This window comes from Pogona vitticeps, chromosome 5 (genome assembly GCF_051106095.1).
Source record: "Pogona vitticeps strain Pit_001003342236 chromosome 5, PviZW2.1, whole genome shotgun sequence".
Lineage (NCBI taxonomy): Eukaryota > Metazoa > Chordata > Lepidosauria > Squamata > Agamidae > Pogona > Pogona vitticeps.
This window is the reverse complement of record NC_135787.1, coordinates 1,059,250-1,086,321: the sequence shown is the minus strand read 5'-3', so window position 1 is coordinate 1,086,321 and position 27,072 is coordinate 1,059,250. Positions and strand designations below refer to the sequence as shown.

General features: G+C 48.0%; 1 protein-coding gene across 2 annotated transcripts in view; it reads right to left on the bottom strand.

Annotated features, from left to right (window-relative positions):
• EXOC6B (exocyst complex component 6B) overlaps window positions 1-27,072 on the bottom strand; it is a 225,404-nt gene that overhangs the window by 154,174 nt on the left and 44,158 nt on the right. The window lies entirely within an intron of this gene.

Here is a 27,072-nt window from a genome sequence, read left to right as displayed (position 1 = left end):
GCCAATGCCTCCTTCATTCTGGAAAATACCACCCTTGGCTACCGATTAGTCTTTGGGCAGTAGTCTGTTCCTTTCGCTTCATTTAAGTTTTGGGAGCAAAATGCCATACAGATAGGGGCTTTCATCTTTTGCTCAAAGACGGTGACCTCTTAGAAGGGGAAAACAGGCTTCCAGGTCAAGCGAGTTCTATTCTCCCCCAGGACCCTTCTTGCCATGGGCCCTGGGCAACATCTTGCAATTACAATTAAGCCAACATTCTATAAGGCAGCCAGATGGGCAGGTTGTATGGAGGCGAGTTGGCTTGGACACTTTTGTAAGATGAGCAGAGGACATCGTACCATCTGCTCTGGCACGATGGGCACCTCATCATCCATTCCCACCCTTCACTGGTACATTATTGTAATTCTTGCCCTTTGTAACTCGAGTCCAAGGCCTTGAAGACCACTCATGGGCTTCAGTGTCCTGACAAAAAGGTAGAACCACCAAGGGATCCACTTTTGGCTGCTCTTGCCCAGAAAAGGCAGCCCCCGCTGTTTCTGGCGGCAAGAGCCAGTCCAATTGACTGACCTGTGCATCCATTCAAACCCACCCATTCTGAAACTCCTATTATCACTGACTGTTCTTTTTAATATACCTGTGTTTTCTAAAAATATTGAATATATGCAGAGTACCTTCACCTCTGTATTGTGCCTTGAACTGATTAAAACATCTAAAAGAGCTGTTCAGAGCCTCTCTAGAGCCCCGATTTCCAGGCTGCTCCAAAGCAAACATGCCAACATTTACCCGCAAGTAACCTCAGTTGTGTAGGGAAAGCCATGCCCTTAAAAACAGTTTGCATTTACATCTGGCTACCACACCGTGTCTGGGAAAATGTTATTGTTTGAATTGAGTTTGATTTACTTGTCAAGCTAATTGTTCCAGCATTAATTTAACATGCCTCACTGCAGCTGTAGAAAAAACACACTTAAAGCAAAGCTCCTGCCCTCGGGTCAGAGAGACCCAGGGTCATGACCCCCAACAGAGGCCTTTTATAGCCATTCCCTTTAACACTGAAGCCCCGCTAGCTAGCTGTAGGGAACAGGTTCTGGCACTGAATTCACACTTCACAACAATGATCACCTTGGGAAGAATATCTGGAAACTAAGAACCAAGGCCCGCACCCAAACACCAAAAGGCTTTGTCCCGCTGTGGGCATCCAGAACCTCGCCCTCTCTAAGTCTCCATGGGCACACAGTCCTTCCTTTGAGCTGCCACAAAGTTCAGACAGTGTGAAAGTAGATCCTCTCTGTTTACTCACAGAAAACACAGCTTTTAAAAATGGGCACCTCCTCAATGGAAGAGAAGCCATCGATCTGACTGCTTTGGGAGATCTCCTGTGTCCCAAAGCATCAACAATGACATGTTTGCTTGTTGTGAGTTTTTCGGGCTCTTTGGCCGTGTTCTGAAGGTTGTTCTTCCTAATGTTTCGCCAGTCTCTGTGGCCATGGGCATCTTCAGAGGACAGCATCTTCAGAGGACGTTAGGAAGAACAACCTTCAGAACACGGCCAAAGAGCCCGAAAAACCCACAACGACCATTAGATCCCGGCCGTGAAAGCCTTCGAGAACACAATGGCATTTTTCTTCTTCTCTTCTCTTTCTAATACAAATCACTTCTGGAAATGAACTAACAAGAACTTCTTCAAGGACAGGCAGTGGACAAGACTGACCACAAGCTGGGACGCCTTACATTCCTCTGTACAACATCTAAATGAGAGATGATCACCAACCGCACAGCGTGAAATTAGAGCCTGGCTGAATAACTCAGTTCGTTAGTTAGCTAAGGAGCCAGAGGCTCGGACTTTGATATCTCACTGTGCCTCCTGGGAGAACAGTCAGCCTGTATAGTCAAAGTGGGCCCGTAACAAGAGGACGGTAAACCACTTCTGAGTACCATACCTTTTAAAAATAAACAAACCCGGAAAGGACCACCACAAGTCAGAATTGACTTGAATAATAATGATTAATTCAAGTGATACTTTAAAGAATTGTGGAGCCTAGCTGCAAGGTAAACCTTTGAAAGTCACAGGGACTACACCTTAGAGAGAAATGAGGGTTAGGTCCTCAACGAGGAGGCACTATGAAAAGCAAATACTTATTTTATGCATCCAAAATGTTCTGAAAGAAGGCACATTTCCTAGCAGTCATGCGCTCACCCAAACTGTTGGACAATATTTTTATTCAATAACTGAGCAGAGTAGTTTGAGAAGCCCATTTTTCCAGCACAGGGGCGGCAGCGAGCACTCCCCAGTGCCTGAGGATTACTATTATTTCAGCTCTCTTCCTTGTCTTCTACACCTCTGCAGATCTTTAACCAAGGCAATAAGCCACTTACCAACATTCAACAAAGACCAAGTTTTTCAAGGATAACTGATCCCTCACTGCTGCCAAGACCATCATGATTCCTAGCTTTTAACACTGGCAGAAAAGACATGTCATTCCTGCTGTCCTCACTGTGGACCAGCTACATTCTATTCTCTTCCCTGTGATAACAAGCTCAGTGAGGGATGAAAAGAAAGTGCCCTAATGCTAATCCAAGGGTCCTGTGTACCTTCAGGGTTCGGATGCTGTAGGCTGGTATCGGCAGACCTGAAAGCAAGCCTTCTGTTGAGATAACAGTTAAAAGATACTGCAGTTTTCAAAGCCCAAGGTTTTTATTTAGCTGCAGCAAATCAAGAAATAAGACGTTCTGAACTCCTTCCAAGAAACAACTCACTTCTGAGGACAATAATATTACTCCTTTCATCTTGGCTTTCATCCACAACTCGTTTATGCAATTTCGGAGATGCTGAAGTAAAGGAAGAGCTACTCTTGAGTGGAGCTGATGAAAACTGCTGAAAAGGCCTGGGACACCAGCTGGAATTGTCATAGAAAGCTTGCTTAACTAACATGGGGCTTCCAGAATGCTCAGCTTGTAAACCTCAAGCTAACAAGAAGATATATCCATTGACAGTTCCACTGATCATGGTGGCCCTGAAGCCAAGATATATTCATAGCTTAGATCAGAGTTCTAGCTGACTTCAGAGTCATCCCCCCAGGGGACGGGAGTATGTGAACTGCCTTCTAATTCAAAACGGAGCAGTTCCCGGCTCAGCTAGCAGTATTTTCACTCCTGCTGAGACGTCGTTGTGTAAGAAATTCACACCATCTTATTTGGTTATCACTCAACCCAAATCACACACATGCATCTTTGAGCCAGCACATTGAAGACAAACTTGGAAAGTCATAGTTTTGGAAAACACAGCCGTGTTAATCTGTGTAAGTACATCGGGCAAAATCCAAAGGGAAAACAAAATAAAACAAAAGCACAAAAACATGTGGCACTTTAAAGACTAACTATCAATCATATGTCACTGTGACCTTTTGTGGATCACATCCACTTCTTTGGACATATGGAATAAAATGAAATGCCGAATGAAATACAGAATTCACAAGTAAAACACACAGAACATTCATTGGCTTTAAGCGTCTTGGGTGTGTGGTTACATCTCACATGCAGCAACTGATGGCCTATGTTTGGTGTTAAGTTCTATTGTAAACATTCATAGAATCATAGAAAAGTTAAGTTAGAAGGGGCCTCCAAGGCCATCAAGTCCCACCCCCTGCCCAACGGAGGAATACCATCAAAGCATACCTGCCAGGTGATTACCTAAGTTTTTTTTTTTAATGCCTCCAGGGCTGGAGCACTCACCAACTCCCGAGGCCACTGGTTCCACTGTCATACTGCTCTAACACTTAGGACGTTTTTCCTGATATTCTGCCAAACTCTGGCTTCCTTTAACGTGAGTCCATTGTTGCGTGCCCTGCACCCTGGGATGACTGAGAAGAGATCCTGCCCCTCCTCTGTAGGACAGCCATTCAAATATTTGAAAAGTGCTATCCTATCACTCCTCCATCTTCTTTTCTGATTATTTATTTATTTACTTAGTTAGTTAGTTCTAGTTATAGGCTGCCATTCTCATACCATGTCAGGTTGCAGTTCCTTCCACAGCCCAGATTTTCTATTCTTACCAAAGGCAACTTCCTGAAGCCTCAGAAAGAATCTCACCCAACTCTACTCCCTGAAAGTCTTTCGACCAGAATGGCCCAGGAACTCAACTTGGTCTGTCGTACATATAAATCATGTGCTCTTTTAGTAAACTAAGGATCTTTTCCTCTTCTTTCTTTTTTAAAAACTTTCTTTACTCTTTTAAAGTGCACAATATAACTTTAGACATCACATTAAGTACAAAATGAAAGACAGAATATTGAAAAACCAAATAAAATAGTTTACAGATGTTATTAAACTGAGTTCAGTTTTGTACGTGTGTATGTGTCCTCACTTTTTTGACACATTGTTCTATTAAAAGCATTTTTTCAAAAACCACGATACCATTCTTATAATCCATGGTATCTGTACTGAGGAAGTCATAAAAATCTATAAAAGGATACTGTTCATGAAAGTATGACTCTTCTTTGCCCCTTTGCTGAACAAAACAAACTGTCAAGATCCCAGGTTACTGACTTGTTCCAATGAATCAAGGTGATTTCTAAGTGACACTGGGAAATTATCTGCCAAGCACATTGATGGTTTTCATAAGTGGCATAAAGAAAAGCCAGTTAAGATACAGCCCAGAGCTCACACTCCCATGCGCACACCACCCTCCAGTATCCCGACGAGGGTCCTCCGCCCACAGTTAAGGTTAGACTTCAGCTGAATTGGTCCCCTGAATCACAGCCAGGCTTGAGTTAGAAATTTGCTCACAATAACTCAGCTCTCAAGGGCTTCACATCTGAGACCCTCCCTGCACTGACTCCCATAAGGTCCTCTATCTTGTTATTCTAACGCAAAAAGACTTCTGAAACTTCTTCTGCATCCAAAGTTTTGCCGCAGCAATGACCACAATCCTGGCAAGTGCTCTCTGGATCTGGAAAGTGGAGCACACTTTCAAGCTGCTCAGAAATAACCATTTCTGCCTCTCTGCTTTTATCCCTGCAAAAGGCAGAAACTTTGCACAGGACCACAAGCTGTCAGCTTCCCAGAAACCCCAAAATCCCGCTTAGCTCTCTACTGTAAACAGCCCAGTCGCTAGCTACCACATCACTAGGACCCGGTTCTTGAAGGGATTATTCGGGCGCTCAGTTCACATTTGTTCTGCACATGCTAGTGAACTCAAGGTATTGTTCCACTTCTAAGCCCTTCAGCATTCAAAAGGGCCACAAAAATGAGAGGAGAGAAGAGAAAATGAATACTCCCCAAGAAACCACATCTCAGGAAAAGGGACACAGCCGAGGAGAGCCCAGAAATCTCTCAACAAGCAGGAGGAAGAAGCTCACAGGGGCTCTTCCAGAAGCCCCCCCGGCTGTCTCGTGCTTGCCTGTAATTTTTTCCAAGCGCACATTGCACAAGCCAACGTGGCCCCACGCGTCGGCTGGAAAGCACGGGGATGGGTAAGGTCAGTTCTGACACACTGGGCATCCAAACTGGTAAACATCCTTGCAAATCTAAATGGAGGAACATCAACCCCCAGAACTCTGATCTTGGATGAAATCACAACAGCATTGGATGACCTTGGCCTTTCCCACGTCCACCAAGAGAGGGTTCAGGACAAAAACCAGTCAAGGTATTCACAGCAGAAACGTTTTCCGGGAGAGGCCACCGCTCTATGATGGAGTGGAGGGTCCCTACTTTGATTCCCAACCCTCGGCTGCGTCTCTCAGCCTCAGCTTCTGGAGAGAAGCCAAAAGATCCCAAGAGAGGAGAAAGGCCTGGATGGATAAAGAAGCTGCTTCTTGTGCTTTTAGTCATGGCTGACTCTGTGGAAGAGATTTCACTCAAGACTCTAAAAATAGCATTTATTCTCCCATTTTGAACCACAGAACTTTAGTCGTGTTTCCCACCCAACCGCTCCTCCTGCTTCTTTGAGCTCTCTCTCATGGCGCATGGCTAGCACCACCACTAGAACACCCAGGCAAGAGCCTCTAACCATCTGAGTGAGGTTCCATAGAGACCACAATCTCCCAGCAAGAACCGGGGCAGCCTTGGGAGTTTCCCAGCCACGCCTTTCTCCAGGTGAGTCACATGCAGGTGTGGGTCTGCCTGGGAGAACACCCAAAATGGGTATCTATAGGACCTAAAGTTAAAAAAAAAATCTGATTGACTGGTAATCCAAAATGAAACCAGCTAGCAGTGTATGATAAATAATACCTTAATTAAGTCAAACACTTTATTCATTTATGCAATAAATGATACTTGAATTAAGTCAAGCACTTTATTCAGGTAAATTCTTTTTATCTGTAGCTGACTGGAGAAGGGGGGGAAAAAGATGGCCATTATCCAACCCCACATTTCTGTACTGGAAAAGTTTCTTAACCATTCCTACATCTTGGAGGCATGATTTAAAAGTTACAGTTACCACAAAAAGTCATTGTAAATATATCATTCATTATTTGTATTATCCTTTTCTCCATTTATATTGGATACATTAAAATCTCTTAGGACCTATTAGGATTTTATTCTGGAATAACAGAAATTTGCTAAAGCTGTGGTGGCAAAATTGCAGCTAATTAACAGGGTGCCAAAGGGACGTGGTGGCGCTGTGGGCTAAACCGCAGAAGCCTGTGCTGCAGGGTCAGAAGACCAAGCAGTTGTAAGATCGAATCCACGCGACGGAGTGAGCTCCCGTCGCTTGTCCCAGCTCCCGCCAACCTAGCGGTTCGAAAGCATGCAAATGCAAGTAGATCAGTAGGGACCACCTTGGTGGGAAGGTAACAGCGTTCCGTGTCTAAGTCGCACTGGCCACGTGACCACGGAAGATTGTCTTCGGACAAAAACGCTGGCTCTATGGCTTGGAAACGGGGATGAGCACCGCCCCCTAGAATCGAAGACGAATGGATAAAAAAATTGTCAAGGGGAACCTTTACCTTTAACAGGGTGCCAGCTCTGAGGCCAGCCCCATGCCAGTCATGTGACCAGTCATACAGGTGGCATATTATTAATTAGCAGCAACTTGCCACTGCCATTTAAGCAAATTCATTTACTTACTTCAGAGTAAACTTCCAACAGGATTTTGGCCAATGTTATAAACTAGAGATGGGAGTATTTGCATTTGTATATATGAATACGAATATCCCCATGTAGCTGGAGTTCACGAGGGGCCCGCCCCTGCGGCCGGTCTTTCCACTCACGTGTCCAGTGGTGGCAGTGGCCCTGCTCATTCTTCCAATTGCCCCCAGAGCTCTGCTCTTTTCTCTCTCGCCCAGCCACTCGGCAGCTGTGCAGCGAGACCCGTTCCCCCCTCCCACTGTCTGGAGTGGCCAGGAGAGCAGGAAGAGAGCGGAGCTCCGGGAGCGATTGGAAGGATGAGTGAGGCCACCACCGCTGGACGTGTGAGTGGACAGGCCAGCCGCTGGGGTCGGCCCTTCATTAACTCCAGCTGTGTGGGGATATTCGTATTGTAGTATGAATATCCCCATCTCTATTATAAACCAGCCACTCAAATTCAGATCCTGCCAGCCTTGTACCTCGAGTACCTGAGTCTTATACCTGAGTATCAACAACGGGCTCCTGGAACAAATGGATTTGAACACGGACAAAGGTCCTGTGCCAATGCTTTGGACATTAAGCAACTCATAAATAACCTGAATGGATTCTTACATCTGGATGAGTCCAAAGGGGAACAAAATATAACTGAAAGTCAAATGACAGGAAAGGAGAGATTGGTTTTGGTGTGGGCAGAAATCTGTACCAAGAAGCAGCTAAGAACTGAGCCAACTAATGGCGTGTTTAGATTGGAGCACTAAGATTCCTGGAAAAACAACCCTTTTTCTCCCTTCAAATTACAAACATTCACTCTCTAATAGACCAAACAGTGAAATAGCTACCAGAATCAAAGCTACCATCTCTAGATCTTCTCTAGACCTGCCAGGGAGGGTGCAGCTTCAACAGCACCACTCATAGTGGAGCAGTCGAGTTTTATGACTCTCTCAGGTCATGACAACAGGGCACTTCCCCACACACTAAGCAATGGGAAGGAATTACTTTGAGGAATGTGACTCTGCAAAAGAAGTGTTCAAGAGCAGGACCATTTTTGTTTCTTTGTTTGCAACCCCCCCGACGCTTCCAGAGAAAGCCGAGGTGTCGTGTGCTTGCAATGCTCCTGGGCGGTCCGTCTCCCAAGAGGCAGAGGTCTATTTCAAGTTGCCTTCCTTTTCACTGCTAGCCCAGGGAAGAACAGGGTCTTCCAAAACGAAGGGGCTGCAGAAGAAGGGGGAATGGGGGGGCGGTACCAGGCTTCCTGTCCTCTTATCAGGATCTCACCGTCACCTGAGACACACCAGCCAAAAGCAAGAGATGTGAAGACACTCTTTATCCAAACATGTGTGGGAGGGAAGAAGCAGACTTGTGGGGCTAGAGAAGACTGCCAGAGAAGGAAAGTGTTACGGGGGGGGGGGGGGGGGAAGAAAGGATGGCCAGGCTAGGGGAGGTGGGGGGCTGGGGGTGGGTAGGAAAACAAGGCCCTTGGATTGCACAGGAAAACTGGAAGGCCACCAAAACGTGCGCTAGGAAAAACACATCTACAACATTCTGATTGCTTCTAAAGTCTCGTCTGGCATCTGAACTCTGAATGCACCTTTTAGCCAGCCATTAAAAGAATCACTCCAGCACTACAAAGCACTTCCTTTGGTGAAATGCACTTTAAATGCCTCTCCAACTGCTCCCCACTGGATCAAAATGTCAGCAAGATGTTCAAAGCACAACCCCGTGGCATGCCGGAGCACCTTGTCAACCCACGCGGCACTTCTGGATCAACCGGGCTGCGCTCTTCTGTCTGGCAACGCCATTTTTCAAACCTGAGGTATCAAGCCATTATCCCTCAGCACCACACAGCAGAGAACAATCTTGCACACATAAGGCCGGGACACAATAGGCTTTGTCTTGTTAAATGAAAGAACATGGGCTTCTCTTTTATCATTTCCAGCTGTCGGCATGCACTTCCATAGGGTCCCACTCCAACGAAGTCTGCACGCAGCACAGGAACAGAACACCTGAAGAATCTCCGATAATCATACGGCAGGCTGGTGCACGAGATTTCACCTGAGGAGCCAGAATGACCGGCCAGGAGCTAGGATGAGGTAGGGGCAACTGTCAAGGCCAGCAGGGGACTGACTGCATGGAGGAAGAGTGGAACCAATTCAAGAGAGAGAGAGAGAGAGAAATACAGTGATGCCCAGCTTGACGACGATAATCCATTCCAGGAAAATCGCTGTTAAGTGAAATCGTCGTCAAGCAAAAAAGAAAACAAAAACAAAAAAAACCATTGGAATGCATTGAAAAACCGGTTAATGGGGGAAATACCTGATCGTGCAGCGAAGATCCTCCATAGGGCAGCCATTTTACAATCCCTGTGTTGCGAAAATAGGTCCAGAAAACAGCAGGGAGCCATTTTGCAACCCGCCGATCAGCTGTTTTAAATTGTTGTCCAGCAAAAAAACGGTTCCTGAAGCAGGGACCAAAACGACATAAAGTGAAAAAAACCCATAGAAATATCGTTTTGTGATCGCTATAGTGATCGCAAAAAAGTCATCGTAAAGCGGGGCACCACTGTAAAAAGTCTCAAGCCACCCATAACGACCAACATCTGGCACTAGCCTTTGTGGAAGGGTAGTCTACATCAGCCGAGATGTTGCCTTGGACATTTAAGACTAAGCAGTAAGAGCATCCCCAGAGACCAGATTCCTCTTGCAGAGCAGCCAATGGAGCCCCTGATCATCAGGGAAATGCCTGCCTCTCCCAGACGCTTGCTCCATGACCCTACGCTATGGGAGAAGGGTCACAGTCGGACCATGCCATATTCCTGTCCAGCAAAGAGTGACTGGAAGTGTAGGATGAGGACAGTGCCCTCCCACAAACGTTAAAAACAAACACTCTGAGAGCTGTATTCGCGAAGGCTTTCATGGCCGGGATCTAATGGTTGTTGTGGGTTTTTCGGGCTTCTTGGCCGTACTCTGAAGGTGGTTTTTCCTAACGTTTCGCCAGTCTCTGTGGCTGGACATCTTCAGAGGACAGCACTCTGTGCTCTGGTGCAGTTTGCTTGGGAGTGGAGTATTTAGTGCTGTCCTCTGAAGATGCCCATGGCCACAGAGACTGGCGAAACGTTAGGAAAAACCACCTTCAGAACACGGCCAAGAAGCCTGAAAAACCCACAACAACCACTCTGAGAGCTCCCTGGACTGCTCTTTGTTTCTTTTCTTCCTAAGGCAGATCCAGCCCCACTGGGTTAATGAAGGGCCCTACAAATAGCTGTGAAGAGGCAGTTTTGGGGAGAATGGGCCACCACCATAACACCTGTGGAGGCACGCCCCATGCCTCCCTTGGTGATGTTTCCCAACCAAAGGGCTTCAGAACAACCGCGGTTCAGCCTAGCTTGCCTATGGCTCGGGAGCTGATCCAGACCTGATGCGTCCAGGGACCGGAAGGGCGGGCCTTGCTTGCCCCTTCCCCTTTGTGCCTCTCCCATCCGCGGCCCAGCAACACGGGGGCTCAGGGTGGTCGACCAGTCGGCACCGCCAGTGGGAGAAGACGCACCCCAACAGCTGTCCTCAGGAAGAGCCCACGCACTCAGCAGAGGGAAGCCCTCGCGTGAAAGGGGCCTCTCCATGAAGGAAATGACACAATGGATGGATCCCTTTGGCTCATCTACCTCAGGAAGCAGAGCAGAGGCCTCTCCCTGAAAGCTTTTGCCTTTCCAGATGTGATGGGTCCCATGTTTAGCTCAGAGATACACTTGAGATGAACTCCCAGTATTTTTTTTAACCATGCACTTGTTTGATGGTAGCACTGCTATCTCATTTCTCAGAAGAATTCAAAGGACTGGTTTTAACCTATAAAGCCCTAAGCAGCTTGGGTCCAAGCTACCTTAAGGGCCACCTCTCCCTCGATGAGCCTGCCCGTTCATTTTAAGATCATCCGGGGAGGCCTTTCTCTCGGTCCCAATCCCTCCACAGGCACGCTTGGTGGGGAAACGGCAGGAGAGGGCCTTCTGCTCTGCAGCTGCTCCTTTAGACTCTGGAACTCCCTTCCACAAGAGGCCAGGCTGGCCCCCTCTTTGCTGTCCTTCTGCAAGCAGACAAAGGCCTTTCTCTTCAAGCAAGCCTTCCCTCAGAGACTAGACGCCTGAGGGTTTTTTTAAGGAAGTGTTGTGGTTTTGTTTCTTGTTAATATCTACCAGCTTTAAATATTATATTTCATTTTTAATATTAATGTTCTTTTAATTTTTAATACTGTTTAATATTGTAAGCCACCTTGGGTCTTCTTGAGAAGAAAAGTGGGCTATAAATATGATAAATAAACAACAAATAAAATAAAATGAAATAAAATAAATAATAAAGAGTGCCTAGGCTAGGACCGAGGAGCATAATGGCAACCCACCAGCTGAAGGGAATAATGTTAACCAGCTCCAGCTGCTATTCAAAGCTACAGGTGGAGATAGTAGGGGAGAAACTGAGTCAATTTCTAAGAGCTGCACCCAAACAGAGAGATGTCTCTCCTCCTCCCCCCCCCCCGCAAACAGGCACCCCCCCTTCTTCACAGACTGACTGCAGAGTGGGTCCCCAGATCCACAGGGGTCCACCTCGAGGGGTGCAAGTACACAGATCTGCCAGCCCTTCCACCAGGCTTTCCCTGTGAGAGGTAATGAGAAGCGTCTAACATCGCCTAACTGCGCCGCCGGCCGACTTCAGGAGATGTATGGAATATGGAAACGAATAAAGTACTCACTTTCCCTCTTTAAAGAAAGAACGTAGACCTATAAACAAGGCCTTGGGGGCGTTTCGGCAGCTTAATCTACGCAGGGAATATTTTGTTGTTTAAGTCAATCAGAAACGGTTGGGCCCAGGAAGCTGGGAGTGGCAAGAACTTGGCTGAGCTGGCCAAAAAACAATTGTAGATTGTAAAGACATAACAGTTTTTAACATAAATCATTCACTGCTCTTATGAAAAGCTTTCTTTGTGATATACTATCTCAACGGTGTCCATGCTGTGTCTAAGGATGATGAAAGGAACCAAGGCCATTGGGATGGTGGAAGCCGTGCAAAGGCCACCAACGTCACCCTCTGATACCACTTGCACGAGAAGATCTCAGCGACCAGAAATAACTGTCCAGCCTACCAGGCAGAAGGATAGTGTCTTGGGCAGCTATTAGGGCCCTCCTGCTCCCAAGGAGGTTCCAGTGAGGGAGAGGAGACAAGACTGGAAGGAATGGAGAAAGAGAATGAGGTCAGGGCAGGCGCTACCTTCTGAATGACTAGATACACGCATGTTCTTATCGAAAGGGAATGGCTTGAATTCACAGAGGAGATGTCTACGGAGGAGAATCAGCCCCAACGACCCAAAAAACTACTACAGCCATGACAGGGCGTCTCCCCTACGAGTTCTCCAAAAGCACCAGAGGGCAATTCTTGCCTTGACGTGCTCCTTGTGGGATTCAAGAAAGCACCTGGCCGACCATAGGTAGAAACAGGGTGCTGGGCTGCTAGAGAGACTTGACTCTTGGCCTGAACTGGCTGGAAGGCTCTTCGTACCTTTTATCCTACGGAGAAGACCAGCCGCACATCTGCTCACCTGCCAAGAAGGCATCGCTCACGTTCAGGCTTCAGACCCTTGTACAAAACAAGGGGAGTTACTCTTGGTTCTACCCCTCCCCACAATCCTCCAGTCAGCCACGGCCACTGATCCCTGGGAGATGTGGCCTGCTAAATGGCATTTCCAAGTTCTAGACCTGAGGGGTCCTGAGAGTTAATTCCAGCACTCACTCAAAGAGAGGCAGCGCCAGTCTTGTAAGATTTGGTGGGTAGGAAGACCGGCACAAAGCAAGAGCTGCCACGTGGTGCGTGCCTTGCCACAGAAGAGCCACTGCGGTTTAAGAAGGACGGCACCTGCCGGGATCCCAACATGAATGGACATGTGGTAAGAAATTTTTTGGTCTCCAGTCCCCACCCAGGGCAAAAACATGGCACTATAGCACAACATCATTGCTCCTTTTTTATTATCATTATTATTTAACAGTCAGATTCATGGAGTCGGAAATCCCTCCTCAGACTCACACACGCACAGGCGGCTAGGATGCCCAACGGGCGTCTCGGACCTTCTGGCCCGGCCAACGCGTCTGAGCGGAGGTCCAGATCTTCCCTGCCCCCCCCCCACTGCCGGTCGAGGGGACGGGTCTCTTGTGCGCCAGCCAGCCTCTCCCGCAGATTCTGCCAGGAGCTCCCAGGAAGGAGGAGGCCCTCTGAAGCAGTTAACTCAACCTCAAGAGAGTCTCTCCAGAGGGTTCTTCGCTTCGAGGCAATGCCACCAAGCCTGAAATAAGACGAAACAGAAAACAACGGCGCTTGCCAGCTCGGCAAGAAAAAAAGATTATTAAAAACACATTCTTGTTTGCTGCTAATAGAAACAAGCCAGGAGAAAGACATAAGAATCCTTTTCCCCTCATTAATACATAAAATTTATACGATACAACAAATGTCTTTGATCCCGAGGAGCCAAATTCCCTTTTCCTACAAATCCACTCATTAATGTTTTCAGCACCCCGTGGTTACACCCTTCTCTCAGCCAAGGACCATCAAACCCATCTCCCCTCCTTTGTTTTCCACATCGTGTCTGGATGGTTCTGAGAGCAGCCGGGGCAACAGAGGCATGGCCTCCCACACAGAGAGATCACTCCTCATCCAGGGACCGCAGATGCTTCACAAGGGCAATTAATAAATGGTCTTGCAGCATTCCCAAGAGGTGGGTGGCAAGCCTGCTCTATGGGGCAAGGGGCAGGTCGGCGTTTGCCCTGCAAAGTCACACCGCTGGCCCACAACAAACCTAGGAGCAGAAGCTGTCAGGAAAGGCCCTCCAGCTCCGCCGGGCAACGGGACGTCACCTTTCCGCACGTGGCCGCCATTTGTGCCCTGATCACCCAATGGAACAACTGCAACGCCGACCATGCCAGGTAGGGAGCCTGAAATGAAGGTGAAGAAGGAAGGAGGGGACCAGGGAACCCCAGGCCTTCCAGGGGACGCCCGCTTCTCCCCTCATGCTGACCTAATTCTAGGTGTTAGCTTTCACACACACGGCAAGCCCGACAACTGTGGAGTAGTGGTCTGGAGGGACAGAACACATCACAGTACGTATACACTCTCAAACACACACACACACACACACACACACACACACACACACACACACACACACACACACACGTCTGTCTCATAACCCAACACGCACTCTCAGCATCTGGGAATCAGGAGCATTCAAAGCCATCAACAACCATTAGAATTTCTGTGGTTTTTCACAGGATTATATGGGTACAAGGAAGATATGAACATGCTGCTTTCGCCCCCCCCCCCGGTTTGTAACAGAGCCCCCGTATAAGAAGCGATCCAGAGCCACTTGTGCAGAAGGAAGCCGTTGGCTGTGAAAGCATGCTGTAACTGAAGAGTCCATATCTGATCCTGCACTGAGAGTTGGGTATGGTTTGTCCACAAAGTGCTCAGACATCAAAGTGGCTTCGATTTGCTCATTTTAGTACAAGCTCCGGTTGTTACTAAAAGCAGCACAGCAGCACAACGCAAAGCAGAGGCAAGGCCTGGGGACTCCTGGCCAGGGAGGGAAGGAGTGGGAGGCTCACGATGGCCAGGAGACCTCCTCATACAGGGCAAAAAAAAGTCGCCTCTTCTTCAGGAGGACAGAGCAGGTCTATCGTGTTCCCAGACACACAGGCAAACCCAGCCCGGGTGGGAAGAGGCCCAACGGCAAGAACCTTCGAAAGCCGCGGGCGCACCCCTGGCTGTTTTTGGACTCTCAGCCTTGACCCCAAGTTTTACGCCAAATGTACCTGATGAAGATTTCTGGAGAACCTGGAAGCATATCCCCTTTGGGGTTTTGTTAAGAGACCCCTTTCCCACAAGTAGGTGGCGGATTCCAACACGGCTGCGGCTGCGGCTGCTGCTGCTGCTGCTGCTGTAGTCCCTGCCTGGACACTCCCACCCTTTGCTGGACTACTGGCTTTGCACCTCCTTTGGTTCTGCTCAAGGGCACCCTTGCAAGGGAACCAGCCCCGCAGCGGCTCCTCAAACACCCCTGTTTTAGCTGGTTTCCTTGAAAGTTTAAATCAGGCAAGACAGTGACCACTGCCGGCAAGCAGCCCCACCAAGGGCAGGCCTCTTGTGGGGCGGGGGGGGGGGAGAGCAAAACTGAGGGTGGATGTTTTGAAGAAAGCTATGCTACTTAAGCTCTGCTGTCTTTATGTGCCGTTCAGCTGCCTCCAATTTATGGCGACCCGACAAATGGGTGATCTCCGAAAGCTCCTGCTATTAACAGCCCTGCTCCGGTCTTCCACACTCAAGGCCAACGACTTTCATGATGGAGTCAACCCACACCGTATTCCTCCTCCTCCCTCCTCCTCCTTCTTCTTCTCCTTCTTCTTCTTCCAGCTACTCCCGGCATTCTTGTCTTTTCCAAGAAGTCTTGTCTTCTTGTGCTCTCAGTACAGTAACTTAAGGCTTGCTGCATGAACTCTATTATTCATTTTTATGAATTAAAGATAAATTACACTGTAAATCTGCCTTGAGTCAAAAGAAGATGACCCAGGCTAGAAATGCAAACAATTTTTTGTTCATTCCTCATCGTTTCTGAGGAGTTAAACATCAGAGTGAACTGCAGCTCCAGCCATTCCCGATATAAGCCCGAGGGAGAGACCGTTCATGGGAAACCCATGAATTGTGTTCTCTCTTCTCCATCCATTCTCCGCACTTGAGGGAGAATGTTTTCAACCAGAGATCCTCTACCTACGTAAAGGTCCTGAAGAAAAACTAGCACCACTCAAGTTGAACAGAAGTCTTCCCCAGAGAGATGGGAGGAAAATACTGTACGTCAACCTCGGCTTCGCTCGTCAAAAGACAAAGGCGGCACCACAGGCAGCAAATCTTTGGCAGCCACCAGCAAAAGAGATTCCAGTCTTTGCCTCTTCCAGCAGGATGGGGGGGGGGACTTTTAAAATGTTTCAGATGAGAGTGGAACATGGGCAAAAATACAGAGCCTAAGCCACCCAGGGAGGAGACTGGCGGCGAAGGTGGGGCAGACTGATGGGGTGGGGGGGAGTGCTACTACTCCAAGGGCCCCCAAAGAGCATTTAAGACCATTTTACTAGCCCAACAGGGAAGGGGGCTAGGGGTTCTGCAGTGGGGTCTGGAAATTGTCTTTTGGTAGAAATTATCGGCACGCATTTTCCATTTTTACTGCAGGCTGTTGTTGGTCACATACCTATTCTTGGCAGGTACAGAAACCCAGGAGGACTGCATTTGAGACCCAAACAAGGAATCAATCACAGAATGGCAGAGCCAGAAGGGACCCCAAGGGCCATCAAGCCCATGTCCCTGCAGGCACATGAAACCCACTTCTTGATGCTCCTCGGCGTTACCCCTCCTGTAGTTTGGGTCCATCACTTTTGAATCCTCTCCTCTGGCACTAGAGAAAACAAATTTGTTCCATCGTTCATGTCACCGCTTTTCATCCATTTGAAGAAGGAAGCCCTCCAAGATTTTGGAACTGCAAGATTCACGAAGAACGCCAACTGATGATGCTCAAAAGAGATGGCAGGAAAGCACAGAGTGTGGGGCTGGGAATGCAGCTCTGCAGCAGAACACGGGCCTGACACAAAGCAGATCTCCCATTAAAAGAATCAGGGAGGGAACAGCCACTGGCAAACGGCTCGTTGTATCTCAGCACTTGGGCTGTCTATGTCTCACCCACACCCCTGCACCACCAATCTTAACCAGCCTTCTGGTCACCTCTTCTTGCGCGTCTGTTGAACTAAAAGGCAGAGCACATTGGCCATGGGAAAAGACATACCATGACCATCACATGGGTTTGCAAGATTCAGTGGCAGCAGAGTAAAATGCCATGGCAGCGGAGGGCTCCCCTAGGCCTAGCCCAGCACCTGCACAGGGAGAGAGCACATACAGGTGTCTTCCATGCTTCTGCCACCCCTCCTTCGCCATTCTGTGCGACTCAGATGACGAGTTTCTTGGCCCCTCTGCTTCACCAAGATGCTTCCTTGCATGATGTTTGGCAGATGAGGCCGCACAGCTCTGGCAGTTCACCCGCCCTCTGTTTTAATCAGTATCACATAAAGTTTAACACATGCTTTGAAATGTGCACCAGATTCTAAGCATAGCCTCCAGGGGGTCCTTGCTGAAGAACACAGACCTTCCCAGCCACTGCTCCTCCAGTGAAGTTGCTCTCAACTTTGGCTGAACCACCCGGACTGTCAACGCCAGCCTGCTGCCAACCAGAGGAAAGGTTGCCGGGTCAGAGCTGAGAACAAGGCTCCAAGCAGCTGGAGCTGGAACGTGCTCAGGACAGGACAGGGTGTTTGTTTATCCTGCTGTCTGCTTAGACAGGAGAGCTCTCCCCAGGGCCCTGTTTCAGGGCTGGCTGAGCTGCTAACAGCAGAGAGGAGGAGAGGAAAAAGGAGAGGGAGAGAGAGAGAGAGAGAGAGAGAGGCTGGAAAAGGTGAGTCAGGCAGATGAATCTCAGGAGGCCTAGAGTCTCTCTGCTAAGGCCCACAAGAGGATGACATGCCCCAAGCGGCCCCTGCCCCAAAAGAGTAAGAGGCAAGACAGCGGTGGGCCACATACAGGTGGGTCACATACATTAGATCCCTCTAATCCATGCTCTGAGGTTGCACCTCAGCAACAAAAGCATTTTTAAAAAATAAAAAACAAGGCTCTTGTTTTAAAAGAGAAGCATGCTCTTTGAAGACCCCAGAACACACGAGTTTTCTTTGCCCCTTGCCCCACTCTGGGCCTCCACAGCTAGAGACTCCTGAACCCTGACGCATCCCTGCATGGCACAATTGGGGGGGGGGGGAGTTCATCCAAGGAAAAAGGGTGAGGCCACATGGGCCAAGGTGTTCAAAGGCCTGGAGCACTCGGCCTCTCATGTTCCAGGGGAGCTGGGAGATGGTCAGTTTCAGGTGAAGCAAGGGCAACAGAAAAAAAATCCAGGCACTCATTATTCTGTGCAATATGAAAGAGGACAGGCCTCATTCAAAAGCCCATAAGGATCTGCACACTAACCCTTCCGCGTCAGAATTCGAGTTGAGGCCCAGCACAGGTGAGGAGCCCAAGAAAGGACTTCTTCCCAGGTCTGGCTACAGTTAGGTTTTTTCCATTTCCTTCATGGGCTGGAGAAAGAGAGATACTGAGCTTTGATGTCTTTAAGACACCATTTGGTTTCTGAAGAATAATCAATATCCTCCCCCTTCCAAAGACAAGGCCTTTGCTCATCAGCAGAAGGAAAATGGGGAGAGAGCCAGTCCAACCTTCCTTAGAAGTGAATTCCTGGGACTGGCCACCTGGGAAGCCAGTTAATCTTATTTATGAATCCCTCAATATGATCCAAGCCTAATTCAGAATGCACGGGGGAATTCACACAGATGTATGTTATTTCATGTTGGGAAGTAAAATCCATGAGGGATCGTTCTTTTGGGTGAAGTCAAACGGGAGGAGGAACACCATGAAAAAGGCTTTTACTTTCATTTTCAGATTTCTTTGTGGTTCTTGGTAAAGAGGCCCTTCAATTTAAATGCTTTGTATTGATGAAAGAAAAGGACCAAAAGCTACAGGTTTCTTTCATGTTAGCTTTTCCTTCACATCTGTCAAATCACCCAGGAAATGTTTGGTCAAATAGCACAGAGAAAGCAGCTGCCAACAGCCCATCAGAACACCCAGGAGAAGGGAACAGAGAATTTTGCATCACTAAAAGGGCCTGGATTGGTTGGGACCCAAACAGGAGGGAGTCATTATCTTTTCTTTGCTTCAGCAAGATGGTGCTGCCTGCCAACTCTGTCATGGAAGCCCTGCAAAGTCTATCACAAGAGCCAAGCTGCTTCCTCAGGCCAGCTGCAGACTTGCAGAACTCAGGCAGGAAGCGATGGGACTGAAGGAGAGGCCATTGATGATTAGAGTTAAGCCTTCCCCCCCCCCCCGGTTGGAGAACAGGAACTGCAGCAGCAAGTCAACACACCTGCCTCTTCCCATTTCCTTCTGAGATCACGAGGAGCCTTCAGCAGTGGTAGCTGCAGTGAAAGGAGAAGAGGCAGCAGGACATGAATGTGGTGCCTTTAGGAGGGCAGCACAGGGAGTTGGTTCCACGGCCCATTCCTTCCTCCTTCTTTCCTTTTCCCTGCCTCACCTTCTTCTTCCCATTTTGTCTGGCACACGGCTTCACCATCTCTCACTCCTTTTGGCATGATTCTCCCCTTTCCAGACTAGAGTTTGTACAACCGGCACAGACAGGGTGAAATGAAATGAAAGAACCCCAAAGAGCCCGTCCCTTTATGTTGAATGAAGGCGACCAGGAACTAAAAGACCACCACCACCACCCAAAAAATAGAAAAAAGAATGACTCTCCCTGCCCAAAAAAGAACCTGAAATGAATGAAGCAAACAAAAAGTTGCTATACAGACTGTTAAAGAGTCCCCATCCCTATCAGCTAGCTTGTATTCTTGGACTGGGTATGACCCAAACGTCCTCTTTGCTTACAGAATGGGTCAGCTGCTTCTCCCATGAGCTCAAAATGACATACACCTCCAAGACTATCAGCCTAGACCAGCTCCAGTTCCCCTTGCTTGAGACACTCTCCCTGGGGAGTAAACCAGGAGCCAAAGTCAGAGGGCAGTTCTGTGTGTTTGAGGGGCAGCAGGCCTCCACGCCAGTCCTCCTAGAGAGAAAGAGAGCTCCAATGCCACCCTCCAAGTCTTCCACAGAAGGGGAATGCTGGGGAAAACATACAGATGAAGACAGAGGGAGGGGAGGCTCACATTTCCTTGAGCAAAAACAAGTCTCTACCAGCCATGCCTTTCACTTGCAAAGAGCCCTCTGTCAGGGTAGTTCTGTGAACTACCCTCAGAGTAGCAAGCTCTTTGTTCAGAAATGTGGCTTTTAGCCTTCCGTTTTCGCACTAACTCAAACCAATCCCTTGCCTTCTCAGCGTGCAGCCTCCCTGCCTAGAATCTCTGCATTTCTCTTTCTCAGTCTGAATTCTGACAACCCTAAAGGACCCTGGGCAGACCTGACACCCTGCCTGCATCTCTTGGCACTTTCCCCCCCAAATACACAGGCATTTTGATAGGAAGCATTCCCATTTTGGAGCCTAAAGCTACCACCTCTGCCTCAGGACACCTGAGGAGCTTCAAGGGCCCACCCGTGACATCACTCTGAGGCAACAGAACTATGAAACGCAGAGGCCTAGCAAATTCATGACCCCACGGAGGGAAACCGACTGAGTGAAAAAGCCCCAACTGCAGGTCAGTCAGGGCTACTGCCAAGACATCAACGAACAGCCAGCACGCACGATGCCGTCTGCACGAACGGTGAAATCTAATTTTCTATGAAGTATACATACCAAGGGGGAACAGGCTCCAACAACTTCCATCTGCGTTGCAGGAGATTATACAAGGTTTGAAAAGGCTCGGCTTGTGGATAATTAAAAACACTGTCTGTCCAAATGGCACTTTTGAACGTTGTTCTGGGCCACAGAAAGGCCAGCCATCAGCATCTGGAATGGGAGCCGTACTCAGTGACCGAGCCCTTCCCTCCTCCGCCTTCTGCAGCGTAAAGGAGGAAAGAGGAACAAGGGCATAGAGCAGTGGTCCCCAACCTTGGGCCTCCAGATGTTCTTGGACTACAGCTCCCAGAAGCCTTCACCACCACCTCTGCTGGCCAGGATTTCTGGGAGCTGAAGTCTTAAAACATCTGGAGGCCCAAGGTTGGGGACCACTGGCATAGAGTGACGAAGAAAACGGAGCCTCCAACAGATTCCCCATGTCCAAGGTTCAACTTCCTACGGGGAAGGTGATGGTTGTGTTGCAGGCATTGCAACACAACTCACACACTCAAACAGAACTTGGGTAAGAACACAGCTGAGCTTTTGGCCTTCCCTAAGGCTGGAGCACAAAAGGTTCCCACCTCTCACCGGAAAGAATCCCAGAGTGGAAGCAACCTTAAAGTAGGGGTGGCACTAAAGAGAGAGGCCAACGGACTGAGAGAGTAGGGACATGAAGAGGCCATGGTCTTGCCTCCATCTGTCTGCCTGAAATCCAGGGCGTGGGCTAGGAGGACATGTTTTGGTCGCAGAATCTCATCCCATCCAAGAACAAGTTCCAGAGTGGTCATTCCTGGTCCCTGGCCCAAGGAACGTCCTAGAGACTATGCAGTTCTGGATGGCCTTTCTCACCTGCCTGATGTGCCTCAAAGATTAGTGCTGGGTAATAAAAAGACTCAGCAAGCATCATCATCCAATGCTCAAGGGATGTCACCAGTTCCCAACAACTTTGTCTCCAGCCAGATGGAAGAAACCCAAAAAGGGTCAGGGAGGTCAAAGAGACGCTAGACCTCTTCCTTCTGACAACGTGAGGACACTCTCTAAGCAAGGGCCACATAATGAGAAACAATGGAGGGGGGAATGCAAACATGCAGAAAGTCTTAGAGTGAATGCGATCCAGCATATTTGTCTTGCAGCACCTCCAGACATCCAACAAAACAGACGGCTAAATCTAACTGCTAACCCCAGTTATAGAAGCCCCACTGGATTAATGGAATATTGACAAATCCCCACTTCCAGAAGTCCCACTGATTCCATGCAACTACTCCGTGTGGGATTAACAGTTGGATTTTGTCCCACACCCCCGCCTGCTGTAAAATGAGCCTGGTGTCCACTTTCGGGGGTGGGTGGGGGGTGGGAGAGAGAGCAGGTGATTGTACTGACAAACCGAACACTCTTGTCATCTGTCAATCACCACCCTTTGCCTCCTTCTCCCTGCACCAGGTGAGTGGTCTGCCTGTGTAGGGACCTTTATTCAGTCAATGTTTAGTCAGCATGGCCTCATTAGCACCTTCCGACTCCCACTATTCCGCCATCGTTTTCTTAACACACACCATTTGTAACTGGTCATAAAACTGCTTTGGAAAGTGGGGAGTGGTGGTGGTGGAAGAAGTGGAATCCTGACCTCCAAGCATCAGCCAACTCACACTGTGCAGACCTGGCTTCCACTACAGCCTAACACAACTAGCTTCATTGGAGTTCAGCCCTAGATGGAGCTGTGGGTATCCAGCTACAACTAAAGTCCTGATCTTCCACAAGGAAGCAATGGTGATGTGCATTCATTTGTCCCATGAGGAAAATACCTTGCAGTTTTTAAAAACAGCAAAGGACAACATCTGAATATTTTTCAGCACAATTCATTCCACACATTACTATTAGCTTCCTCCCACAGAACACACACACATACAACAAGCAGCTTCCAGTTTGCAGGGCAGAACCAACACTTCTCCAGAACCACTAAAAGGTGACAAAGACTGATGTATCTATCACACAGATTTCAGGCGCCGTGAAACAGCACTTTTCAAGCACTTGGTTTACAGAAATGTAGCACCACTGATGTGGTACTAACTGAAATAAATGCATGGAGCATTCCCTATCTCAAGACCCACGTCCTGCCAACGGAGCCTCGTGGCGCAGAGGCTAAACGGCAGTACTGCACCCAAGATATTTTTTCAGGACCTACGTTCGATCCCAACAGATTCAGGGAGCTGGTTCAAACACAACCCAGCCTTCCATCCTCCTGAGGTGGATAAACTGACTACCCAGCTCATGCCGGTAGGGAAGGGGCAATGTGTATCCTGAATCAACAAATTGTGAACCACCCAAAGAGTGCTCAGAGCGCTACGGGGCAGCAGATAAGCAGAAGGCCTTTTTGGAAAAGGTTGCAACAACAACAACAACACCCAAAAAAAAAGACTGCTGTCCTGCCATGCTGATTTATGGCCAAAGTATCAGCCCAAATCTCACTGTCCTTTTCTTCCACTCCCTCAAGAGATGAACAAAGGTCAGCTCCAGTTTATCTAAGGAACCCTAGGAAGTTTCAGAAATACTGTCAGTACAGAACAAGGAAACTTCCACTCCCATAATATTTCTGCCAATGTTTGCAAACTGTCTATAAAAAGTTTGTGGAATGTCTATAAAACGTTGCTCTTCTGCGGCTTCTGCCCACTCACCAAGAAAGCATCATTCCTTCCCAATGCACATGGCACCGCTAAAGCCAAAGTTCTCTGGGACTCTTGGCCAGGAATGGTTCCAGATGAATCGCAGAAAGAGTTGAAGATGCTGAGGCCATGCAGTTCAGCCATCAAGCCTGCTATGATTAAAATAACTCAGCATGCCACATTTCCAAGCTCATGTGTGTGCACACAGTAGGAACATACAGATTCAAAGAGAGTCCTGGAAAATGGGACCAGATGCTTGGATGGTTTAACTTGCAAGCAAAAGCACACCCCCACTGATCAGCAGAGGTTAAACCACAGCTAACTAAGCCACAATCAGCCACAGAGAAAGACTGCCAAAAGCATAAAGAAACCCCATCTAATATTGTCAATGTTCTCATCTCCAGACAATTCCATCTAAGCAACTGGTCCTCTAAAGGAACCCCCTTCTACCCCAAACCACTGTTCATGATGAGTTAGTATCTCGTGCAGAAAAATGTCCCCCATGAAATAAAAGGGGGTGAAATTAGAGGCAGAATGTTGCCCAGAATAACCTGTATAAAATTAAACAGAATTTTCTTTCTTTCCTTGTGCCTGAAGCACCACAGTACAATTAATAAGCATGCCATATAATTTTCACCCAGTTACGGGGCAACATCAAAAGCATTTGGAGCAGCTAGCTTCACATCTTCCAGGGTACATATGGAAGGGCCTCAACCAGGCTGACAGAGGTGTGGAGTTGCCTTGTGTTCTCTCTGCTCGCAAAGAACTCTCTTGGTATGAAGACCCCCATGTTCTTAGCTTGACTTTGGAGCTGGCAACTTCGCTCTGTAGCCTATGAAGTTATTTTCAGTTAGTTCTCTGCGTGTTTGGGGTCTAGGCTTTCTTGAGATTCCATCCATTTTAAGAGACAGTTAGTTCTTTCTTTCTACATAATAGTCCTGGCATTCTCTCCTGGATGACACAGAAGGAGTCTCCCCAAAGACCATGAATACATCTGGGTATCTCCTGGGCAATGACCCCACTCCAGAAGCATCAACAGGAGGCAACTCATTCTATGAATGGACAAAATTGCTCGGGCTGGCCTGTCCCTTCCCTCCTTCCCACCCTGGCTCCTTCCCTTCTCTGTCCCACTGCACCAGTACCTCATCTTCACCTTCCCTCCTACTTAACATCTCCAACTGCTAAGGAATCTTGTTCAGAGGTCTGGACTGTTATCAGCAGGCCGACTTCTGTGTTCTCTTCCATCTTTGACGTAAAGCTTCTGCCAAATAGCTAGTTCTGAAAGTGTCGTCAGATTTCTGTTGCTGGTTCCATATGCCAATGCCCCTCACCTGTCATCTCTCATACAAGGCAAGTGTGGAAGACCTAAACCAGGGCCTGAAGCTAGTTATAAGACAGGCAAGGTCAATGGGTTCAAATTCCATCTCTTCAAAACTAAGATGCTATGCATGGATAACACAGTGGATGAAAGTGGTCCCTAACCTGCTCTGGACCTTACAGAGAAGCTATCCAAATGTACATAGGAATGGTTGACATATATAGTTCCTGATCCAGGAAGAAGAGTGAGACCAAAAACCTTGCCAGGAAAACAGGCTGGAGTGCTTGGAGTGAAACTGGAGAGGGGGGGAGTCATAACTCTTTCTGGAGCCAGACTGATGGTAGCCTGTAAATACATTGCAACAGTCTGTAAGAATACATCATCTCATTCTTGGTCCACTCCACTGTGCCCCCAGAAATGTCCAACTGCGTTAAGGACACCTCGTAATTGCACTAAGATGGCAGAACAAGGATTCCTGATACTTCTAAGTTGACTAGACTCAGATTTAGCTGCTGCAAATAGGTCACTTCTATTTCAGGCCCTATACAGTGGTGCCCTGCTTGACAACGATAATCCGTTCCAGGAAAATCGCTGTTAAGCGAAATCGCCGTCAAGCGGGGAAAAAAAACCCACTGGAATGCACTGAAAACTGGTTAATGCATTCCAATGGGGAAATATCTCATCGTCCAGCGAAGATCGCCCATAGAGAACCTCCAATCAGCTGTTTAAAATTGCTGTCTTCCGAAGCTTCTGTCCAGAAAACAGCCATTTTGGGAAGGGAGGGAAGCCATTTTGCGGAGCTGGAAAAAACATTGTTTTGCGAACAAACGGTTCGCAAAGCAGGCACCTAATCGACGTAAAGCAAAAAAAAAACTATAGGAACCATCGTTTTGCAATCGCTATAGCAATCGCAAAAAACTCATCATTAAGCAGGGTTGTCGTCAAGCTGGGCACTACTGTATTATCCTTTTCTCTCCCAGGCTGGTGAAGTGAAATTCAAGAAACTCTGCTTTCAATTAACCAAGTTTACTGTCACAGCTCTACATAAACATGCATCAAAATTGCATCCTCCTAGCCAGAAATGGCACAAAAAACTAGCTAACCTGATTAACATTGGTGGGAGACAACAAAGAAGAAATATCTCACTCCAAAATATATAGGAATTTTGCAGGATTGATTGTTAAGCAGGAAAGGGCAGAACTTTGCCTTCTATTTGCTGTATATTTCCTGTAACACAGACCTGGACAAAGTGCGGCCTGAGGGCCACATACAACCCGCAAGCCACTCCTGTCCAGCCCACTGACAGTTTTGAAAATCAAAACCATTTATAGATTTTTGTCTAAGGTTAATCAATTGCTTATCTTTAACATACCGCAAAAAAAGTCTTTAGTATTTGTGAAGATTAATAAGTTTAAAATAAAAACAATCATAACATCATTGTTTCATTTTATTTTTAAGTAAAGTTGGTTCGGCCGCCAAACACAGTTCAGATTTTTCATGTGCCCCCCCCCATAGAAATTAATTCCCCACCTCTGCTGTAACACCTACAAAGACTTCATTTCTCACATGCCTTATTCAAAGGGATTCTTCCATTCATGGGGAAGTGAATCAGAAAGTCAACAAGGCCAAATCTATGGATCAAAAGAGAGGGGGGGGGTGTGATTATAAAGGAAGAAATCCAATAATTTACCTGTCTACCAATGGGAGCCTAGTCAGTTACTAGCTGAAACAGGCGTAGGGAAAGGTAGAAGGCAGCAGGAAGAGAGGATAACTGCAATCCATGGACTGCAATCTGTGTCCGTCCCACAGCTAACGGCGAGGGGGGTGTGTGGGAAGTTCCTCAGAGGGCCACATCTCCCCTATCTGTAGGCGACAGGGTGGCTGACAAATCATTTAAAGGAACAAATGGCCCGGCCCGGCTCCTTGCGGCATTCTCCTCTCACAACGAGCCAAGGGATGTTGCATACAGGACCCCTTTACCGGTACCAGGGTGATCAGAAACAGAGACAGGAACCATTCCACTTGGCAAGGGACTTTCCGAGGCCTGGCACAATCCACATCCCAGCGGGCAGAAACCAGCAGGCTAAGCATTGCAGGAGAAAAAACCCCACACACAACCTCTGCCTTCTCAGCGCGCAGTAAACAGCTTGGGCTGGACATGGCCCGCCTCTGTGGAAAGAGGCCTTCCCAGCCAGCCGGGCACCAAAAGACAAGTGAAAGCTATTAGCTCCTTCCGTGAGCACAACAAAAGAGACTTTTCCAGAAACCAGGTTGCTTTCATGCCAAACACTAAAGATTTCCATAAACAAGCCAGCTAAATACTTGCATCAGGTAAGCCTGGATAATTTTAATCCGGTGTATTTGAATGCCAGAGGACAAAAGGCCCTTTTTTCCAGACCTTCCGTACCTGCACCCGTTGTTCATGGGCACCGGCAGCCCTGAGAGAAGCCCCATCATGGCCTGCCTTCGAAAGCCATTCGGGAGAGATCCGTCAGAGAGGGCCGACACGGAGAACACTGTTCTTGGGAATTCCTAATGGGAGCAGGAAAGAGGCTGGCAAGATGCAGCCCTAGAGAGCACGGCTGTGCCCCTCAAGACAGCAGCGCCCTTTTATCTGGCTTCACCCACAACAACACGGCTTTA